The sequence below is a fragment of the Podarcis vaucheri genome (genome assembly GCF_965113315.1).
Source record: "Podarcis vaucheri genome assembly, chromosome: 6".
Taxonomy (NCBI): Eukaryota; Metazoa; Chordata; class Lepidosauria; order Squamata; family Lacertidae; genus Podarcis; species Podarcis vaucheri.
The window spans coordinates 33,908,041-33,930,197 of NC_138764.1; the positions used below are offsets into that span (position 1 = coordinate 33,908,041).

At 46.3% G+C, this 22,157-nt stretch overlaps 1 long non-coding RNA gene across 1 annotated transcript in view; it reads right to left on the bottom strand.

Annotated features, from left to right (window-relative positions):
• LOC309535229 overlaps positions 1–21,771 on the bottom strand; it is a 31,083-nt gene extending 9,312 nt beyond the window's left edge. Inside the window, exon 1 of the long non-coding RNA XR_014221141.1 lies at positions 21,493–21,771. This is a non-coding gene — a long non-coding RNA (uncharacterized lncRNA). The remainder of the gene's footprint in view (positions 1–21,492) is intronic.
• Between the last annotated feature and the right edge of the window lie 386 nt (positions 21,772–22,157).

The window sequence follows — 22,157 nt, forward strand, 5'->3', positions numbered from 1 at the left end:
AATAACACGTTTTAAATGTGTTGTAGAGTGCAGTATACAAATGTGACACTAGATGGCGAAACTGAGCTATGCAAAATTCAATGTATTTTTCAAAACTTTTTTTTTAAGCGTTTTCACAGCGTTTTTTAAATATCTGTGTAGATTCCACCGGGGTGGTTCCCAGGATAAAGTCATCATATAAAAACACAGAATACATAATCAAAATAAAAAACAAGAACAACCCAATAACCCAACAGCAAAATGATAAGTGATGGTACTCCACATTGGTGAGTCGCTTCACAAAAAAAAGTACTGGGTTTGTAGGATTGTCTATTTTGGGGAAGGGTGACGTTTAATGTTCCATCTCAGGCAGCAAAATGTCCTGAGCCTGAACTAAACCACCTCATAGGTCAAATGTGGCCACAAGTTGGCCCTTTTCTTTCCTATCACTGAATCAGACCTCCTTTTCAAACTATGATAAATTGACAGTCACTTGGAAGTAAGGGCTTTAGTGGATCGGAAGGCTATGGAGGGAATTGCACCTCAAACGATACGAGGTAAGCGTTCTGAAGGGTCTGAGGAATGAAATTGCTTCTGAAAAATTCCCCTCAATGGAAAATTCGTGACACCCCTTTGACTCTCCAGAGTTCCCATGGAGGAGCTATTTGTTTGCATTTATTTATGTGTTTATATCCCACCTTTTATAAATAGGTTTTCCCTGTCCAAAGTGTGTGTGTGTGTGTTATTTTGATTTTTTTTTATTTTAACAATGAAAGCCGTAATATCTCAATAAAATCCAAATGCTTAAAAACAGCACAGTGTAAAACAAAAATGGACGAGTTAGCATTCACGGGTCCCCAGTGATTCTTTTCCTTAAAAATGAAATGATAAGCAGATTTCTTTTTTTCTTTTACAGCACATTGATTAAAAATGGCTTGACCCTCTTTGGGCCAGACAGTTTCTTCAGGGGAGTCAGCTGAGTCCCGTGGGACAGCATCCCTGACTGAAAGTATACATTTCTCTTTAGAGCGCAGATTATTTTTGAAGGTTATCGATGCATGCAGATTTCAGTAAAACATGTATTGATGGAATGCCATGTTCACTCTTCCTCTGGCTGACATGTAAACTCAGCCCTCTCAGCTTCAAGAGTGTGGCTTTCAGTAGGAACGTACGTTATTAGGAAAGCTGGCTCCTCACCCTTCCTCCCACCTTTTGCACAAAATGCAAGGAAAACTGAAAACTGATGTCCATTAAAATAGAATCTCTCAACTTTGCCGTCACCTTATGACCGAAATCTTTTGAATACGAAGCACAAACGTCTGTTATAAAGTTTGAAACCGTGCCCTGTCCTTCCCTCTGATTTCTTTGACGTTATCATTCGACGAGCCTGGTGAGAATGATTGAGTTTAAAGGAATATGCTTAAGGTATACATCACTGGTGTGAGCGAGGAGAGAGATCTGACTCCTTGTCTTTTCATTAAGGATGAATTCAGCCCAGGGGTGCACTGCGGACTTGGCAAATTGCATTATAATAGTGAGAGAATATGGCCCACTGGATAGCTTGAGCAGATGATTAAATTTAAAAGTGCACATTGTCCACATAAAGCAAATAATGTTTGGGTTTTTATTATTATTATTTTTACATGTACTGTGAACATTCATCACTGGTGCTGAAGATACGCAGTTGCTAATTATTGCAGGGCTTTTTTTATTTGTAATGTACTGTAAATTTTGTATAATACTACTGTGACCTTATAGAGAACAAGGAGAGATGACAGGGGGCCTATAATTATAAGATGGTGAAGAAATGCTATAATTATTTACTATTTTTAGGAGCAGTGTGCATAGCCTCTTAATTTGCATAAGCTTTAGACATTCACACGTTTTCTGCCTTTGCTCGAGGATGATAAATTTTTCTTCAAATGAGAGAGGAAGACTCTTTCCATAAGAAGTTAGCCAAGTGGGAGCCTGATTATAACGAACAAGAAAATTGTTGGTGGCAGCTTTGCAAAAAAAATGGGGAGAGTTTATTTGGATAAAATTGGTTTTAAACCAAGATTCAAAACATCCCCTCCATTGGGTCTTGAAAGCCTGTGATTTGCTTTTAGAGAATTGACTAAATTATCTTGTGGCTAAAGCATTAGCTTAATAAGAAGGGGGGTGGAGGGTGGGAAGGAAGGCCCGCAACTCCCCAGTAATCTATTTATCACGTGTAGAAGGTGATTATGACAGTATGTTCTTATTAGGGATGAATATTTTGTGCTCATTAAGTTTACCCCCTTGAGTACTTGAGGATGTAAAGTGTGTTTTTCAGCAAGTACCACAATGTAAGCTACTTTTATTGTTTCATATTTAGTTTTCATTTGTCTTGCTGCTTTGTTGCAGTACATCTGGTGCTATTAAAAGGAAATGGTCCAGCCAATCTGGAATGGCTGGCTCACATACCAAGGAATGGGGAGGAAGCAAGGCTTGAACAGAGACCAGCTCCCGCCTCAGAATGCTACCTAGGCTTGGCAGCCCATAAACATCCTTTTATATTAGCATTTGAATAAGGAGTGTGTCTCACTAGATGAGGCTCTCATGGATAGCTCAGATTTACTTCTAGCGATTTGAAGTCACCGTGAGTCCTTATCTGCAGGGATTCGTCTTGGAAGTCATATTCCAGTTTTAAGGAAATGCATTCCCTTGGATTTCTCCAGCCCTGCTAAAGATAGATAAACTTCCTCCCTAGCTGATGATGGCAGCCATGTGTCCTACTTTACAAAGACCTGTTTTTTATTTTTTATTTGATGGGCTATCAGAGGAACGTAGGAAGTTGCCTTATACTGAATCAGTAGATCTAGCTTGGTATTGTATATACTGACTGGCAGTAAGGTAGCGCTGTGGTCTAAACCGCTGAGCCTCTTGGGCTTGCCTATCAGAAGGTCTGCGGTTCGAATCCCCATGATGGGGTGAGCTTCCGTTGCTCTGTCCCAGCTCCTGCCAACCTAGCAGTTCGAAAGCATGCCAGTGCAAGTAGATAAATAGGTACCACTGTGGTGGGAGGGTAAACAGGATTTTTGTGCATTTTGGCTTCCATCACGGTGTCCTGTTGCACCAGAAGTGGTTTAGTCATGCTGGCCACATGAACTGGAAAGCAGCCTGTGGACAAACACCAGCTCCCTTGGCCTGAAAGCGAGATGAGCACTGCAACCCCATAGTCACCTTTGACTGGACTTAATCGTCCAGGGGTCCCTTTACCTTAACTTTTTACCTGCTGACTGGCAGTGGCTGTATAGGGTTTTAAGTGGGGATCTCTCCCTTCCCTACCTGGAGATGCTGGGGATTGAACCTGGGACCTTCTGCATGCAAAGCAGATGCTGTGCCATTGAGCTATGGCCCTTGAAGGGCTGTCCTCTCCATCTTAAAGGAGGGGATGGCAGCCCTCTTCATAGGAACCCCATTTCCCTTGCCAGGAAACCAATCTTTTTGGAAGCCAAGTGTGATGGTCTGTGCTTGGTATTGGGCAGAGGCAGTGGCGTAGCGTGGGGGGTGCAGGGGGGGCCGGCCGCACCGGGCGCAACATCTGGGGGTTAGGGTTAGGGGGCGCAAATCCACGGGTTAGGAGGCGCAAATTACTTGCCTTGCCCCGGGTGCTGACAACCCACGCTACGCCACTGGGCAGAGGGACAGAGTGAGAATCTTGGGTTCTAGTCCACCCTGCTTCTCAACAACCTTACCACCTGATTTGGCAAAGGCAGTTTGTGGTATAGTGTGGGAGAACCCTATGATAATGTTCCATCTTATCTCATGAATTCATGGCTGTCATGAGACCTAGAATCATAGAATCATAGAATCATAGAGTTGGAAGAGACTACAAGGGCCATCGAGTCCAACCCCCTGCCAAGGAGGAAACACCATCAGAGCACTCCTGACATATGGTTGTCAAGCCTCTGCTTAAAGACCTCCAAAGTAGGAGACTCCACCACACTCCTTGGCAGCAAATTCCACTGTCGAACAGCTCTTACTGTCAGGAAGTTCTTCCTAATGTTTAGGTGGAATCTTCTTTCTTGTAGTTTGGATCCATTGCTCCGTGTCAGCTTCTCTGGAGCAGCAGAAAACAACCTTTCTCCCTCCTCTATGTGACATCCTTTTATATATTTGAACATATCACCCCTTAACCTCCTCTTCTCCAGGCTAAACATGCCCAGCTCCCTTAGCCGTTCCTCATAAGGCATAGTTTCCAGGCCTTTGACCTATGGGGCTGTCTTAATACACAGTCGTACCTTGGATACCAAACGCCTTGCGAGTTGAATGTTTTGGCTCCCGAATGCCGCCAACACGGAAGTGAGTGTTTTCGAATGTTCTTTGGAATCCGAATGTCTGACGCGGCTTCCGATTGGCTGCAGGAGCTTCCTGCAGCCAATCGGAAGCCCCACCTTGGTTTCTGAATGTTTTGGAAGTCGAACGGACTTCCGGAACAGATTCCGATTGTCTTCCGAGGTACCACTATGTTAGGCATCCAACTCACATCACAGATCATGCTCTGCATTTTGCTATAGAACAGATCTGGATTTTGCTACCAAATGGATTGGAAATAAACCAGTGCCTTGAGTGTCAACCCCAGGTCATGATGGTTGAGATTTGCATCTACTCTGTTCAGACTGAGTACTGATCTCACATGATTTGATTGCACTGTAAGAAAGCTGTCGTAGTCTGAGTCAGATCATCAGTTCGTCCAAGTCAGTACTGTCCACAACTACCACCAGCAGATCTCCAAGGTCTCAGACCGAGGTTTTTTCCCAGCCCTTTCTGGAAATGCAAGGGACTGAGAGCATGTTTTATATTCCTTCTTCCAAACCCAACTTTCAGTGGTTTAAATAAGTAACTTGGCTCAGTGGAAGACATTTCACTTATTCTAGCATTCACATAGATACTTAATGCCTGCAGGATCTCATTACCATCTTTTACGATGCTGTAATGTTATGGAAGCGACACGTGTTCGGCAGTAAGGTGCTGCTGTTCTAATAAGAACAATTATAATGAGCTTTAAGGAAGCTAAGGAAGAAAGCAGAAGGCCGTAACATGGGAGGGAGTGTTATAACGGAGAGCCAGTTAATCAAGATGAGGAATAACCTCGCTCTGCCTGTGTAGTACCTTTTCTGTCTGTTCAAACCTCTGACACTTAGAGGAATAAAGGACTTTTTCTTTTATACCTCATTCATGTCATGAATCGATGTGAAATAAGATCCACTGAAAATACTAGGGATTTGCCTGGCAGGACACAATTTGTAAAGTGCCTTTTCTCCTAATCCAATTCCGTTTAAAATATCGCAGGAATGGGGCTGTAATTGATTTATATTAATTGACATTGGAAACTTGGTGCTTGATCAAGAAATCAGATAGGCTCAAAGTATGGCTCCTGACTATACATTTGCATTTAAAATGTTGCAGGCATCATTAGGGTTTTTATTATTATTAAAAAACCCAAAATCCTAGTTTATATTAAAAACCACACTCAAATGTGAACTTCTGTCAATCAAGTCGGTGTTAAAATTGTCAGGGAATATTTATTTCAGTTAACTGAGTGTCCTCTCAAGTTTAAGGATTTCCGCAGTTAGGCCACTGGTTTTCTGAATTCCATGTTCAACAAAGCCTCCCTAAATTCTCATTATAAATTGTTTCTATCTGCAATGCAGTCCCCACTTAAACTGTAAAAGAACTGCTCCACAAAATGTCTTCATTTGAACATAAAGCAGACTTGGTATGACAGTTCTTAAACAAAGGCTAGCATTTCAATGGTGCCTGGTAGCTGAAATAAGACTGCAGTGGATAGGAAGTATATTTCCTTGAAGAAAATTTTAGGCCAATTAAAGAATCGGGGCCAAGACAGACAGACGTAACTTGAGCAGTGAGCCCATTCTGGACCCCAGACAACATTTTTGGACATCCAAAATGAATGAAGGCCATGAACAATCAGTTCTTCCTGCTTCAATGAGAAGCTGGCTGAGCAGACAGCTGATTGGATGGCCTTACAATAATCATCTCCCCATCTGGCTGTGCAGAGTGTAGATTGGCTGGCCCTTGTGAGAATCATGAGGTCACTCACACTTAGTCAAATGAGGCTCCCACCTTGCTCACCCTACATTTATGCAACACGTTGGCGATTAATATACACACAATAATTACCAAAATGATTACACATTCTTTATCATTCTTCTGAGAAAAATACAAAACCTTCTGAAAAGCCACAGAGACTTGTGAACTATCCTACCTAAGATGAACTTATAATGTCTGATTTCAATGGATTTTTCAAGTGCTTAACTCAGTCTTTTGTTTTCTTTATCTTTTTAGGTAACTAAAAGTCTTTATAAGGCCTTGCGCGCCATTTTTCTAGGTTCCTCCTCCTCCTCCTCCTCTCCTGCGGGTGAGGGGAGCACCCTGTTGCAAGAGATCAATAATGATCAAGCTTACTAGCTGCTTTGCTTCTCAATATTCTCTGGTTGGCCTCTGTTATTCTCTTCTACCAAGAGGGAACCTATGAAGATACCAACAAAAGGTAAGTTCGGTGTTGTCCACAATACCAAGAGATGCTAGGGAAGTTGTAGATAGATGTTAATGAAGTTGTAGACAGGGTGCCGGAGTTTTGCACCTGTTTGGCCCTGGCAGTCCAAGTAATCAAGAGGCCGCTGTTCGCCCCCAATGAGGCACTTTTACTGGGGCTTGCAGGTAGCACACTCCCAAGGTAGTTTTCCGGGCTTCTTCAGTGGTCTAATCTCAAAGCCTTGATACGTATATTGATATTCAATTTCATAGAGAATACTATTTCTTGGCTTAAGTTTAACAGACTGATTTGCTTAGCCACTTAGTCAAATGAGGCTCCTGCCTTGCTCACCCTATATTTATAGCCAATAGGTCACTCGCAGTCACATGGGATGTTTACTCTTCAGGGTGTGTCAAGCCATGAAACTGTCCTCTACGGTGTTACATCCTGTTATTGTGATGTCTCTCTCTCTCTCCCCCCCCCCAACTAAAGAAGCATAGGATATTTGTTGTGGTTGCTAGAGAGCTAGATGCACTCTAACCACATCTATACCTACCCAGAGACATAAGGGGCACGTGTGGAATTCAGGAGCCAAGGCTCAGAGAGACCTCGCCCATTGCAGTGCTATGCCTAGGGTTGGCTACAATGAGAAAACATCCAGTTTCTGTGATGTTCGTAGGTTCCTCTCTCCCCAGTTACACTTTTGCTCTCATTTCCCATATTGTGATAGGAATTTCGATGTCTTAGATATATGCTAATGTTCATAACCGCACGTACATAGATCAGCACAGGAAGACCGACCTGAAGCCATTTTGATTCCTAAACTGAGTAAATGTTTTCTTTGCAAGGTCAAAGTGGAAAAGCCTTCCCATTGTCTTTTCCTTCACAAATCCTGTCTTAAGGGTATGTCTGTGTTTGAATAGGGTGTGAGCCTGTGACATGGCCCAGGAACTAAGTATTTATCATTACAAAATATTGGCCAGGCTCCCTAGGCAATCCAGTCAAGTAACCTGCCAGACAGGAGATAAACAACGACAGGAGAAAAACAACATTCAAATTTCTGTTTAGAATGCCTTTTCTGTGATGTAGGTATGATGTATCCGAGGGGTGGTCTTAGGTTACACCCCCTCTGTGATGTATGTATGATGTTTCTGGGGGTGGTCTTGATCTACAGGGTGGCAATTTCAAAAGTATAAGGCCTTGCGCGCCATTTTTCTAGGTTCCTCCTCCTCTCCTGCGGGTGAGGGGAGCAGCCTGTTGCAACAGATCAATAAAGATCAAGCTTACTAGCTGCTTTGCTTCTCAATATTCTCTGGTTGGCCTCTGTTATTCTCTCCTACCAATAGGGAACCTATGTAAGGACTCTATATGGGCTCTTGGATACCCCATAAGGGAAAAGGGCAATTTTTGTTTACAACATTCCCATTGTTTCTTAGTGGGGAATGTGTGTAACTTTGCAACATGCGTCCAACTGAGCGTGTGTACAATGTCTCAGCGACTGAACAGCGCAGTTGCCTTTCCTTGCACATTCAGAATTCAGGGGGGTGACTGGGAGAGGAATCCAGAAAAGGGCAGAAAACCAGCCAACGTCTAATCTGAAATTTGGGGAAGGGATAGAAAGATTACGGTTGCCTTGGCTTTACAGCTTGCCAGCCAAACAACCTGGTTGTAGCATGGGAAGTAGGCACAGGACAGGGAAACCTGGAATTCAGGGTATCACTGTCATATCATACATTGCATCTATGATAGCGCTGTTAGTACAAATTATATACGGTGCAGGTGTAAAGGCAACGCATGCCCTAACACAAACTCGGCAGATCAGATGCACATAGCGATACATCAAATCAGCATCATACATCTGGTACAGGCAATTCCTTAATTCATTTGCTGGGTGTCCTGGGCAACTTGTGGTGCAATGAGCTTCGCCAGAAATCACTATTTGATTTGATTTTTAATTTTTAAGCAAGACCTTCCATTTTTTGAATTCAAACACAGCCTACTTGTTAAAAGCTCTGCCACCCTGTGTGCAAGCAGGCATATAACACCCATGGGTCGTGAATCCTCGTTTATTAAAAGGGAGCAGGCGATGGGCCCCAGCAATTGATCGTTTGGATAAAGAACAGTGCAGTCAACATATTTAAAAAGAAATAGGTTTGCTTGGGAATGCACCAGGCAAGCACACCCTTTCAAAACAGAGTTTTAGGTGATAGGGATACGTAACAAACTAATCCGATGGCCGTATTTTACAACGCAGTGTGTACAAAAGGGCATGGGCAGAAGAAAAGAAAGATATAGTTTCACTGTTCATATTGTTTTTTCCTTGTCCGTTGTTTGGCAAGAAACCGTCAATAATTACTGCATATCTGCATATCAGCCTCCGTGGTTAAATAGGCTAAGCTAAAGCTTTCGTTTGATTGATCCTTCGTTGCGGAACGAGTGGTTCCTGTTACAACCCAGTCAATAGCTGTGTTGCTGAGGCACAAGGCAATGTGGCACCCAAGGTCTGGTCCCCTTTCATTTCCACAAGAACACACCACACTGTGGTGACAGCAAAGCAGCAAATATATACAGTACGTACATGTATAATAAATATTGTTGTTTGAAAGTTCTTCCACGCACATTGGGCACCGACTCTCTCTCTCCCTCTCTCTTTTTTAAAACTTCACTACAAAAAAAATCACAAGGCGTAATGACAGCAAAGACATTTCATACCCTTAGCGCGTAGTAAATAACAAACACAAAACACTTTTTTGCTGTCACTGTTGCGGTTCAGAAGTTCCACCGGCGTGCAGTGGGCTCCACTATCACTTTCATTTCACAAAACTGAATTAATAGCAGAGTCACATCTCTCCTTAACGGCAGAACGCACCAAACACTCTTAAGTTTTGTGCAGACACATTGTACAAATATTTCATTTGAGCACATCAGAAGGGAACAAAACACCTCCGCCTGCCTACACGGCTGCACCTGAACTACCAGCATAACCAACGCTACCTGTCAATTTCCTTCCCACACATATACTTCCTTAAAAAAGAAGAATATATATATATTCTACACACTCCCTGCCAAGATAGAAAACCAGAGTTTGAGTAAGCTTCCAATGTCCAGGAGGGCTTCAGGAAAAAGTTGTGAAATATAGAAAGCTGCCAAATGCTGAGTCAGTCCGTTCAGGGGCAGAGGAAGGGGGAGCGGTGGGGCAGCTCGCCCTGGGTGTCATCACTGAGGGGGGTGACATTTGGCACACCATCTCCCCACAACTCCCAAGCCTACCCTGAGCCATCAGAGGAAGGAGCGGAGCTTCCCCACCTTGCCGCTCCCCTTCCCCTCTTCCCCCTTTGTTTTAACAACTCGGGGGAGGCTTGGGAGCTGCAGGTGGGCAGTGTGCTGTTGCCCCCCACTTCCAGGCTGCTTTTTGGGGAGTGGGGGTGGTGGAAGCTGTTCGAATTCCTGCTCTGTGGTTGTAGTCATGGGATTGTTGTCTTTCACATGACGGTGTATGTTTTGACTCCACAGAGTGGGAAGTGACGGAGACAGGATGTTTGTGTCACTGTGTTCTGTGAAGTGGGACTATTGTCCTTTGTTCTTTTTCTCTTTGCTGTCTGATGCTAGAGAGAGGGAGCCATGTTGCAGTGCTCCATGTGTGTTTATATGTAAATAAAGTAGATTAGCCAAAATGCTGAGTTGCTGAGGTCTGTTACGCGAAATGCGAAAACTCTGCAGAGCCCTAAGTGTCAATTGGCATCGGTCGCTGTGATGTTCAGGCTGAAGAAAGCTTATGAAGTTCCCAAATGAAAGACCAGGAGGAAGAGAACATGTCAGTCGGGCATGTGTCTCTGCCAGGGTCCTACTCGAATGTAGGCTGAACTCGATGGATGGAACCTTGTAGGCCTTGAAATTCAGCCCTACCATTTGATGCAGGCCATTCAGGGCGAGAGCACATAGCTAGAACTGTGGGGGTTTTATTCGGGTGTGTATTTTAAGGGTGGTGAGAGTTGGTAGGAGACCCCTATTCCCCTCACAGAGGTTTTGGCCAGAGGTTTCTGTGAAGAGGGATACAGTTCTACGCAGGGAACTATAGCTCTGTGGGGGTCTCCTAACAACTTTCACCCCCCTTAGCAAATTATAGTACACAGGGACCAAAAATGCGGGAAGTGTGTGTAGTGGAGCATAAGGAAGTCTAACAAAGTTCTGATTTTTCCTATGAAAATGCTTATATATACACACACACATTATTTCAGTAATATGTGTGTGTGTGTGCCCCTGCTTTTGCTGGTGCCCTAAGCATTTTCTTAGTGTGTCTATTGGGTAATGTAGGGCAGAGTCAGACCAACGGTCTATCCAGCTCAGTATTGTTTACACTGACAAGCAATGGCTCGCCAGCATTTTAAGCCAGGAGCTTTGCCCAGCCCTACCAAGCAATGGGATTTCATTAACGTTTACCCCAAAACTGCTTTCTTGCAGTTTCCACCCATTTGTTCTTCTGGTCTGGCCCTCTGGAGCCACAGAGAGCAAGTCTGTTGTCTATTTGGCATAGCGCTGTTGCCTGAGATCAGTGGCATAGCATGAGGGGGGCACAGGGGCGGTTGTTAGGGGTGGGAAATTTCAACATCTGGTGATGCCTCAATACAGCCGTGTGCTTCCCTTGCTGGGCTCCATTGAAAATGACTTCTCCATGTGAACCAGGAAGTGACCTCTCCAGACAACAGAACGACTCTTCTTTACTTATCTCTGCAGCTGCGATCTAATGGGTGACACAGATGCCATTAGGCAGTTGAATTTGTTGTGTGCGTACTCCATCCGTTTCCCTTCCTTGTCACCTCCACGCAGCCCCGGACACTGGCAACCCACGCTATGCCACTGCCCAAGATGAAGAAGAGAAGAGTTTGGATTTGATATCCCGCTTTATCACTACCCTAAGGAGTCTCAAAGCGGCTAACATTCTCCTTTCCCTTCCTCCCCCACAACAAACACTCTGTGAGGTGAGTGGGGCTGAGAGACTTCAGAGAAGTGTGACTAGCCCAAGGTCACCCAGCAGCTGCATGTGGAGGAGCGGAGACACGAACCCGGTTCACCAGATTACGAGTCTACCGCTCTTAACCACTATACCACACTGGCTCTCCTTGAGGGAAAGAAAGTGGGGGTGTCACTAAGGAGCTTACCAGCTGTGCTGCTTCCAAGCAATTTCCTATAGTGGCTCGGCTTGTGGTGCTTCTGTGGGGGAACAGGAAAGCATGCAAGGGAATCTTCTGCCAAATGAAGCTTCTGAGCAAAACCAGAGCATTAGAAGGTTCGAAGCTAGGTGTGGGGGACATTTGGCCCTGCAGATGATGCTGAACTACAACTGCCATCAGCCCCAGCAAGCAAGGCTGATGGCCGGGGATGATGGGAGTTGTGGTACAGCAACATCTGGAGCGCCAGAAGGTACCCCCCTGCTCAAAAAATGGGAATTCCAGGTGGATAATCTATCAACCCTGACATTGTGTGTGCTTTGTGTAGGCTCAAACGCCTGAGGAGAGAGACTGAAGGAGCTTGGTGATAATGAAAATGGAATGAAAAGAGAAACTTGCAAAGGGGGTAAGAGTTAGTTAAAATGGAAATCCATTTCTTCTTCTTCTTCTTCTTCTTCTTCTTCTTCTTCTTCTTCCTCTTCTTCCTCTTCTTCCTCTTCCTCTTCTTCTTCATATGTGATTTGCAGTTCTGTAAACTGCCTGGACTAGATATGTGATCGGTGTTATATTATTGGTACTGTTTATCATCATCATCAAAATCAATATCATCAACAATCTTCTGAAAATTTGTTAATGTTATTTGTAATAAAAATAATAATGGAATAATAATAATAATAATGTGAATCTGAATAACCACTATTGAAAATGCTTGCATTTTCATGAACCATTTGGAGAAAATAGGCACCAAGGAAACATTTCGCCGTGAAAAAGCCTCGCAAGATTCATTCTCAATTATTTGCAGGCTGCATATCGCAGGCACAGGGCATGATGCCAAAGGAGTCAGCAGTCTGGCAGTTTAAAAAGAGAAGGGAAAAAAAAGAGAAATAACTGATTCAGAGAATGTGTGACAGGCCTTTTGCACCATATGGCGCCCAAGAGTTAATCCAGGCAAGGAGGGTGGACACCTAGGGAGATTCATGTTGAAATGCCATTTAGAAGGGAAACGTCAACTCGAAATGGCAAGAGTCCAGGAGCCTAAACAAGCTCGACTGGGGAGCCAAGAAGCAGGGCGGGGAGGGAGGGAGACAGAGGGTAACTGGCTCCATTTCTGAAAGCTTATCTGAATTTAGTTCCCCATCTTCGCTTTGTTCACTGCACCCCTGGGAAGGGACAGCCTTGTTACCTAAAAATGCGCTGTTGTATTACCCCGGGAAGAGAGGGCTCTGGTTGGTGTCAGTTCACCCTGATCCATTCACCTCATTACAGGTCGGTATATGTGGCTCCGTTGTAGGCCGGTGGATTTCAGAGTTGTCGTTATAAAATATACAGAGAGCTCCAGCTTGGCAGCTCTTGCGTTTCTCAGTTTGATGGGCGGCTTGGCCTTGACAGCACTGCTTCCCTGCTAGAGCAAAAGGAGCCTGTCTCCATAGAGTCCTTCCCAGATTCCCTCAGTTAAGGTGGTGCATGCTTCACAAGATCCTGCATGGAATCCAGCGTCTGGCGCATCGGGGGCAGACAGAGCATCGTAGAAGCGTAGAGTTGGAAGAGACCCCAAGGGTTGTCTAGTCCAGTGTTTCCCAACCACTGTTCCGCGGCACACTAGTGTGCCGCGAGATGTTGCCTGGTGTGCCGCGGGAAAAATTAAAAAATTTGAAAGATTTTTTTAAAATAAAAAAGTCAAAATTTCGATTGGGGCGCCGTCACTAGATGACCCCTGGGGTTCCCTCCCTCCCTCCCGCTCTGCGCCTCCCTCCTCCTCCTCCGGGGAGGCCCTTCCTGGCTCTCAGCCAAGGCTTGGCGGCTGCCACTCACTCACTCGCTCGCCCACCCGTCCCTCCATCCCTGCACCCGGCCTCTCCCCCTCCGTCCCCGGCGCGGGGGCTGCCGGGATCCGTAGTCCCCTCGCCCTTGGGCTCCGCGCCCGCGCGGGGTGCGCAAACTATGTTTCCCAGCGTGGCCTGGCGGGCCGGGCGTTTTGTTTGAAGCGCTCTTCTCCCGGCCATGGAATGAGTGCAGCGGCGGCGGCCGGGCGGGCAGGGGCTCTTCCACGCAGACCCCGCGCAGCCTGCCTGCACCCCCGCGGAGATCGGGCAGCAGGATGGAGCCCGGGGATCCCCGCGGAGGCGGAGCGGCGGAGGCTGCCCCCCAGGTAGGGCTGCGTCGGGGGTTTTTTATTTTTGAAATGCTACATCCGCGCCGGAGGGGACGCATCGGACCGTGGGGAGACCCCTTGGCGGGCGTGCAAGGCAATGCATGCGTGCAGGCATTGCATGGAGTGCAGTGCAATGCAATGGCAACGCGGCGCCCTGCATGCATGCATGCAACTTCCACCGGCGCTCCGGACTTGGCAGGTGAGGGGGGTCCCCAGTGGGCGGCAGAGAGAGCCGGGAGGGCGAAGGGGAGCCGGGGGGAGCAGCGCTGCTCCCCGAGCCGAGCCCGGGGGGAAACTTCGGTGTCGTTGCGCCAGGTGTTGGAAGCGGAGGCTGGCGGGGGCCCCTCACCTGCAAAACCTGGTCGCCTCTCATATATTTCGTGCATTGCATTCATCGCCCGCTTTCTCCTCCAAGGAGCTCCCGGGGGCGCACGTGGTTCTCCCCGTGTTATCCTCGCAACAACAGCCCTGCAAGGTGGGTCAGGCGAGTGGCCCAAGGGAGCACCCAGGGATTGTCCTGGCCAGGTGGGGTGATTTGAACCCTGCTCTCTGCCCGGTCTTCGTCCTCATTTAGCCCCCACATGTGCATGACTGTGCATGACTGAGGTTTCCCCCCCTCATCTTGGCTATGGTGTGAGTCTGTGCTGTTAATTAATGGGGTTCTGCCTTCGGAGAAGATGAGCCAGCCCTCAAGGAGGTGATTATGTAATTTGCTAGCAATTCATGTCCCTCCCGGCGTGACGCTGCGCGCTGACGTCACGGGGCTGTAATGGTGGTGTGCCTCGAGAATTTTTTCATGAAACAAGTGTGTCTTTGCCCAAAAAAGGTTGGGAAACACTGGTCTAGTCCAACCCCCTGCAATGCAGGAATATCAACTCAAGCATCCATGGCAGATGGCCATCCAACCTCTGCTTGAAAACCTCCAAGGAAGGAGAGTCCACAACCTCCCAAAGGAGACTGTTCCACTGTCGAACAGCTCCTACTGCCAGAAAGCTCTTCCTGGTGTTTAGTCGAAATCTCCTTTCTTGCAACTTGAATCCATTGCTTCGAGTCCTACCCTCCAGAACAGGAGAAAACAAGTACAGTGGTACCTCAGGTTACATATGCTTCAGGTTACATGTGCTTCAGGTTACAGACTCCGCTAACCCAGAAATAGTGCTTCAGGTTAAGAACTTTTCTTCAGGATGAGAACAGAAATCGTGCTCTGACGGCGCGGCAGCAGCGGGAGGCCCCATTAGCTCAAGTGGTGCTTCAGTTTAAGAACAGTTTCGGGTTAAGTACGGACCTCTGGAACAAATTAAGTACTTAAGTACTCCCTCCTCCATGCGACAGCCCTTAAGATCTTTGAAGATGGCTATCATATCTCCTCTCAGACTCCTCTTTTCCAGTCTAAACATACCCAGCTCCTTCAACTGCTCCTCATAAGGCTTGGTTTCCAGACCCTTGATCATCTTGGTTGCTTTCCTCGGCACACGTTCCAGCTTCGGTTCCTTTCTGCAGGGAGAGACTCAGCTGGTTCAGTCTCCCCACTGCAACCACTTATGGGACAAAATGCACCTTTGGAAATCTTGGCCTTCCTCTGGGGTGGAGGAATTTGGCCCTGTGGACTACATGTGACCTTCTAGACCTCTCTGTCTGGCCCTCGGAAGAGGTGGGGTTTATCACAGCATGACCACTTCCCCTGTACAGGCACTTTCCTACCTCCTTCCGAAAGATCTAGTAAGCTCTGGGCTTTGGTAAGACGGCATGAGGGCTCTAACAGGATTCTACAGTCCTCCTGCCTCCTTCTCAAAGCCTAGTTAGAGCTTTTCTTGCTTAGGGAAGGAGGCGGGAGGCCTCTAGGACCCTGCCAGAGCCCTCACACATCCTTCCCCAAACCTGGCACCTCCCTTACCGGCTATGGGGAGGCAATGTGAAGGCAGGGGTGGGGTGCTACTTTAATAATAACAGAAATATGGTTAGATCCAGGTTTGCTGTGGCTGTATGAGACTTGCTCTACTCATGCAAATCCTGCAGGATGAGGTTGGAGCACAACGGATACTTTTCCCGTTAAACTGTTGTATTTTTTGCTCTATAAGATGCACCCGACCATAAGACACACCTAGTTTTTAGAGGAGGAAAACAAGACAAAAAAAAATATTCTGAATCAAATGTTATTGAAGAGGCTTTGCACGGCTATCCCTGTAGCCAGAACAGCAAGAGGGATTGCTGCAGGAAAAAGGGAAAGGGGAAAAGTGCGTCTTATAGAGTGAAAAATACGGTAATTTCTCTCTCTGTGTGTGTGTGAATAATTTTTTATTTTTATTTTTGCAAAGGAAAGCATTCATCCTGTCTCTCCCACAAACAACTAGGGGTGGATCAACACATAGGAAAAATTCCACTATGAATAAGTCAGAAATTAAATTGTTTTAACAAAAGGGGGAAATAAACCTCTATGTAAAATAGTTTAGAATCATTTTTTTGCTCTCCATCGCCATCTGGTGTTGCATGTTTATAACACACTCAAAACACTGTTTTTTGGCTAATGTAGCTGAGCCCTAGGTCTAACAAAGAAGTATATCAGTTCAGAAAATGTCAGGTTTAAGCCCTGAAAGGTAGAGTTTTTTAAAAATAAAATAAAAAACAAACAGTTCAGAGGACGCACAGCTGCATTTTCACTTGTTTTGCTTTTAAATGTGCCTGCTTACATGTCCTGCTGCATCTTTTGTCTCTCTACAGCAGCGACTGCCCCAACTTGAAAGACGCCTGATTCACGAGTAAGTGGAATGTACAAAATGGGAGGATTTGTGTTTACAGCACTGCTTGATCGGTGCCTTAAGGACAGAAATGACACCATCCTTCTACCTGGCGCTGACACAGATTGCTGGAAGGAAAGCGTTCTTATAAACAAAGTGCTGGAGGCCATCTTGTCTTCCTCTTCCTGCTCCAGAGCTGGCAACCCAAGTACATCTTCATGTAGCTTAATGGCTTCCTAGAACAACTAGGAGTTCAAAAGAAGCTAAAACAGCTGCACTTAGGAGCGACTACAAGGAGCAATAGGGAAGCCTGTTTAGTATGCACATCATTCCTGAATCTATAAGAATCTATGAATAGCCTGGGCCTTTTCCCCCTTTACACAAGTGTATAGCAGACTTAAGCAGCAAACGCGAGAAGATTCAACATCAGTGAAGAGAGATCTGTAGCTGTCAGGGAAGAACCTGACAGGTATTTAGAACAAGTTGGCTAAGGGGATGAGGGCGGCCGGGGCTGGGGGGTTGGACGCACGTGGCTGATTAAAAAATATATGTATATAAATACGGCTTCAATTGTACACAAACCACAATTTGCTCTGAATGTAGGGATCAATGTTGTTTGTTTTTGTTTGTTTATTTATTCATACAAGTATTTTTGTGCTGCCATACCATGAAATTTCAGGGTGCCCTACAATGCCAACACCATCATTAAAGAGATGGTGATCTATCCCTTGACCACAGTATAAAATGATTGTGTGCCAAAACTGGCAAAATCCTAACTCTCTTGTCTGTTTATAGACAGTTGGTTAAAGGAAATTTGGTCCAACTAACTAATTTGATCAGAAACAGAGAGGGAAGACAATGTGGATTTCTGGAGAAGTTGAGCAATGTCATTTGATGCTAGAATAGTTCAAGGTTCAAGGTTCAATAAACCCTCAGCTGCTCATTCGGAGACATTTGAGCATATGGAACAGAATGGAGGACAGCATCAATTGGTTTATTGTGATATGTTACGGTACTTATTAATTTGCCTTAAAATTAATCTGTATCTATTGTATTGCATAATTGAGTAGGCAATTGATATAGCAGGTTGTTTTCGTCACAGGGATTTTATATAGGGAACAATATCACTATGTTATGACTATATATGTTTTGCATATGGCAGACCCTCCAGGTGTCTCTATTTTCTAGGGATGTCCCTGATTTAGGGAACCTGTCCCGGTTTCTTATTTGATCCTGGAATGTCCCGCTTCCTCTTAGGATGTCCCTATTTTCATTGGAGAAATGTTGGACCATATAGAATTACAGTATCTAACCCCCGAGCCGTCTGAAGGCGGTACAGTGGTACCTCGGGTTACATATGCTTTAGGTTACAGACTCCGCTAACCCAGAAATAGTACCTCAGGTTAAGAACTTTGCTTCAGGATGAGAACAGAAATCGTGCTCCAGCGGCGCGGCAGCAGCAGGAGGCCCCATTAGCTAAAGTGGTCTTCAGGTTAAGAACAGTTTCAGGTTAAGAATGGACCTCCGGAACGAATTAAGTACTTAACCCGAGGCACCACTATATAGGGAAGTTTTTTAAATGTTTAAAGTTTTATTATGCTTTTTTATATACGTTGGAAGCTGCCCAGAGTGGCTGGGGCAATCCAATAAGATGGGTGGGGTATAAATGGTAAAATTATCATGATGGAATGGGACGTCCCTATTTTCCTCGGAGAAATGTTGGAGGGTGTGATATGGCATATGAATTTAGAATGGTTGCTGTTAACAGCAGAGATCCTGCACGAGCAACTCTGACACCAAACCCTGCATACATTAAGCATAATAGAAACATCGCCACCTGACCCCACCCCCACCCATCTTTCCCCTCCTTCCCCCCTTTTTTCCTCCCCCTAATGTCTCAACAAATGAAACGGATTTGTAAAAATGTTACATGGAAAAAATACGAGAGACATTACACATACTTCTGTAAAACAAGAAAATCTTTAATAATAATAATAATAATAAAGAATGGTTGCTGTTTGAAATCTTTGAGGAGGTGGAATAAAACATGTAATGTAAAAGCAAATACACACAAACAGTGCCTTTTTTCAATCAGAAAATACAGCTCAGATCCAGCACCTCTCAGGTGGGCCCCATTGCCATTCTAAAAGAACAAGGGGAAAGTTCATGGTGTGTTCCAGCAACTCTTTTTACATAAATAATAATAATAATTTATTATTTGTACCCCGCCCATCTGGCTGGGCTTCCCCAGCCACTCTGAGCGGCTTCCAAAATAATAATAATATTAAAATCCTCTAATACATCAAACATTAAAAGCTTCCCTGAACAGGGCTACCTTCAGATGTCTTCTAAAAGTCTGGTAGTTGTTGTTCTCTTTGACATCTGGTGGGAGGGCATTCCACAGGGAGGGCGCCACTGCCGAGAAGGCCCTCTGCCTGGTTCCCTGTAACTTGGCTTCTCGCAGTGAGGGAACTGCCAGAAGGCCCTCAGCGCTGGATCTCAGTGTCCAGGTAGAACGATGGGGGTGGAGACACTCCTTCAGGTATACTGGACCGAGGCGGTTTAGGGCTTTAAAGGTGAACACCAACACTTTGAATTGTGCTCAGAAACGTACTGGGAGCCAATGTAGGTCTTTTAAGACCGGTGTTATGTGGTCTCGGTGGCCACTCCCAGTCACCAGTCTAGCTGCCGCGTTCTGGATTAGTTGTAGTTTCCGGGTCACCTTCAAAGGTAGCCCCACGTAGAGCGCATTGCAGTAGTCCAAGCGGGAGATAACCAGAGCATGCACCACTCTGGCAAGACAGTCCGCAGGCAGATAGGGTCTCAGCCTGCGTACCAGATGGAGCTGGTAAACAGCTGCCATGGACACAGATTTAACCTGTGCCTCCATGGACAGCTGCGAGTCCAAAATGACTCCCAGGCTGCGCACCTGGTCCTTCAGGGGGCACAGTTACCCCATTCAGGACCAGGGAATCCTCCACACCTGCCCGCCTCCTGTCCCCCAAGAACAGTACTTCTGTCTTGTCAGGATTCAACCTCAATCTGTTAGCCGCCATCCAACCTCCAACCGCCTCCAGGCGCTCACACATGACCTTCACTGCCTTCACTGGTTCTGATTTGAAAGAGAGGTAGAGCTGGGTATCATCCGCATACTGATGAACACCCAGCCCAAACCCCCTGATGATCTCTCCCAGCGGCTGCATATAGATGTTGAAAAGCATGGGGGAGAGGACAGAACCTTGAGGCACCCCACAAGTGAGAGCCCAGGGGTCTGAACACTCATCCCCCACCACCACTTTCTGAACCCGGCCCAGGAGGAAGGAGCGGAACCACTGTATAACAGTGCCCCCAGCTCCCAGCCCCTCAAGACAGTCCAGAAGGATGTTATGGTCGATTGTATCAAAGGCCGCTGAGAGATCCAGCAGAACTAGGAAACAGCTCTCACCTTTGTCCCTAGCCTGCCGGAGATCATCAACCAGTGCGACCAAGGCAGTTTCAGTCCCATGATGAGGCCTGAATCCCGACTGGAAGGGATCCAAATGGTCCGCACTGCATACAAATATCTGTTCCACAACACAAAGACATAAATCCCTGTCCGGGGATATGTAGATGAATGGCTGCACAAGATGGAGAATGATTCAAGTTGCCCGTGAACCTCATCAAGTTCTAGATGTCAAAACACACAGGATATAACCTGGAATTCAGCTTTCTGTTGTGGGCAGTTCAGGGAGAGGCGTGAAACTTGCCTTCGCTCCACACAAGGTGGGCACCAGATACGGGGCAGGTTTAGCTCCTACATGAGGAGTCGGGAACCTTTTACACCTCAAGGACCTTCTGTGCAACCTTTGGAGGGCCACAGGCAAGTGCTCGGTGTGTCCAGGGGCACAGCAATATATGTAAATGTTCCATTTTTAGAATAGGCTATTTTCCATGCACAGCAGACTCCACTTTCTGTAGTCCATTGCAGGCAAGCAAGTGCTATTGCTGGAGCTAAAGGACACAGTCCATCCATGCAAACAGCCTCCATGTAAACGGCCTCTGTCCAGTAGACCTGAAGAAGCGTCTCCACCCCCAGTGTCCAGTGCCAAGCACCTTCTGGCAGTTCCCTCACTGCGAGAAGCCAAGTTACAGGGAACCAGGCAGAGGGCCTTTTTGGTAGTGGCACCCACCCTGTGGAACGCCTTCCCACCAGATGTCAGAGAGAAAAACAACTACTGTACTAGACTTTTAGAAGACATCTGAGGGCAGCCCTGTTTAGGGAAGCTTTTAATGTTTAATAGATTATTGTATTTATTATTCTGTTGAAAGCCGCCCAGAGTGGCTGGGGAAACCCAGCCAGATGGGCGGGGTCTAAATAATATATTATAAATTATTATTATAAATATGCTTGGGCTGTGAAGCAGATCCACAAAGGGGGGTGGCCTGGGGAGAGGTCCAAGGGCCAGGTAGAAAGGCCAGGAGGGCTGCATTTGTTACCCCACTCCTGTCGTCAAGCAAAGCGTTACCCAAGAACACCATTTTGAATTTCTCCCATATAAATAAATAAATAAGGGGTGGGGTGGGGTGGGGTTTACACATCACATCATTTGGGGACACTGCTGCAGTGGGGTCAAAGTCACTCACCCTTGAGAGCGGGTGGCAGCAGAGGTTTGCCAATTAGGATGAAAGGGAAATTGCCACAGCACCTTCTGTCATAGGCGTAGGGGGGCGGGCAGAGGGGCAGTGACCCCCGGTGCAAAATTCGAGAGGGGTGCAATGAAGCGCAATGCTTGCATGCCCTGCCCTGGCAGCCATGTGCCTCGCGGGCTCTGCCCTGACCCCTCACTGTGCGCCTCCACCTCAGCTGCCCAGTCCACCAGAGGGGCGCAACACTTGACTTGCCACTCCCCGGGTGCTGGCAACCCGCGCTATGCCACTGCCTCAAGTAGCCCTCACTTGCCTGCTTTTCTTATTTAGATCCAGTCCAGGGGGCGGCACTGCCTGCCTGCTTCCTTAGTCTCAAGGCTGCCTTCGTAGAACTCAGCAGGGAGGAGGATGGGAGCAAAACTGAACTGAGTTGCAGCTGCCTGTTGTTGGCTCTGGCGCCACCTACTGTTGGACCTCCCTGGCTGCCATTCTACCAGTCCCAATGAGCACCTGCTGGAGCCAGGCCTCTATGAGGTTCTGAGATGCGTGACCTTTCAGAGGAGGTCAAGAACAGCTCTGCTCTAGCGCCGCCTTCCCGGGTGGCTTTGGGCGGTTGTTTTGATTGGAAAACTGCTTTGATTCAATCTGTGTGGGGTTTTTTTTTTTGTGGCCATTGAATGTTTTTGTTGCCGGTGTGCCGCACCCCTCCTCCCTGATTGCTTCTGTGTAATTGTGGCTTTAAATTGTTATGTGTTATTTTAATGTCAACTGCTTTGAGCTTAGGAAAAGTAGTATATAAATATTTTACTTAGAGAGATAATAGGGCACCAGGATAATGGGTAGGCAAAATGGATTTAGCTAGAGCCTTGCAGTAGCTACTGGCCTGGGGTGTTGTCGGGCAGGAGCTAAGCCTGTCAGTGCTTATTCTTCCTGAATGCAATTAAGCTCCATTATTAATTTATTGCAGTTAGAGT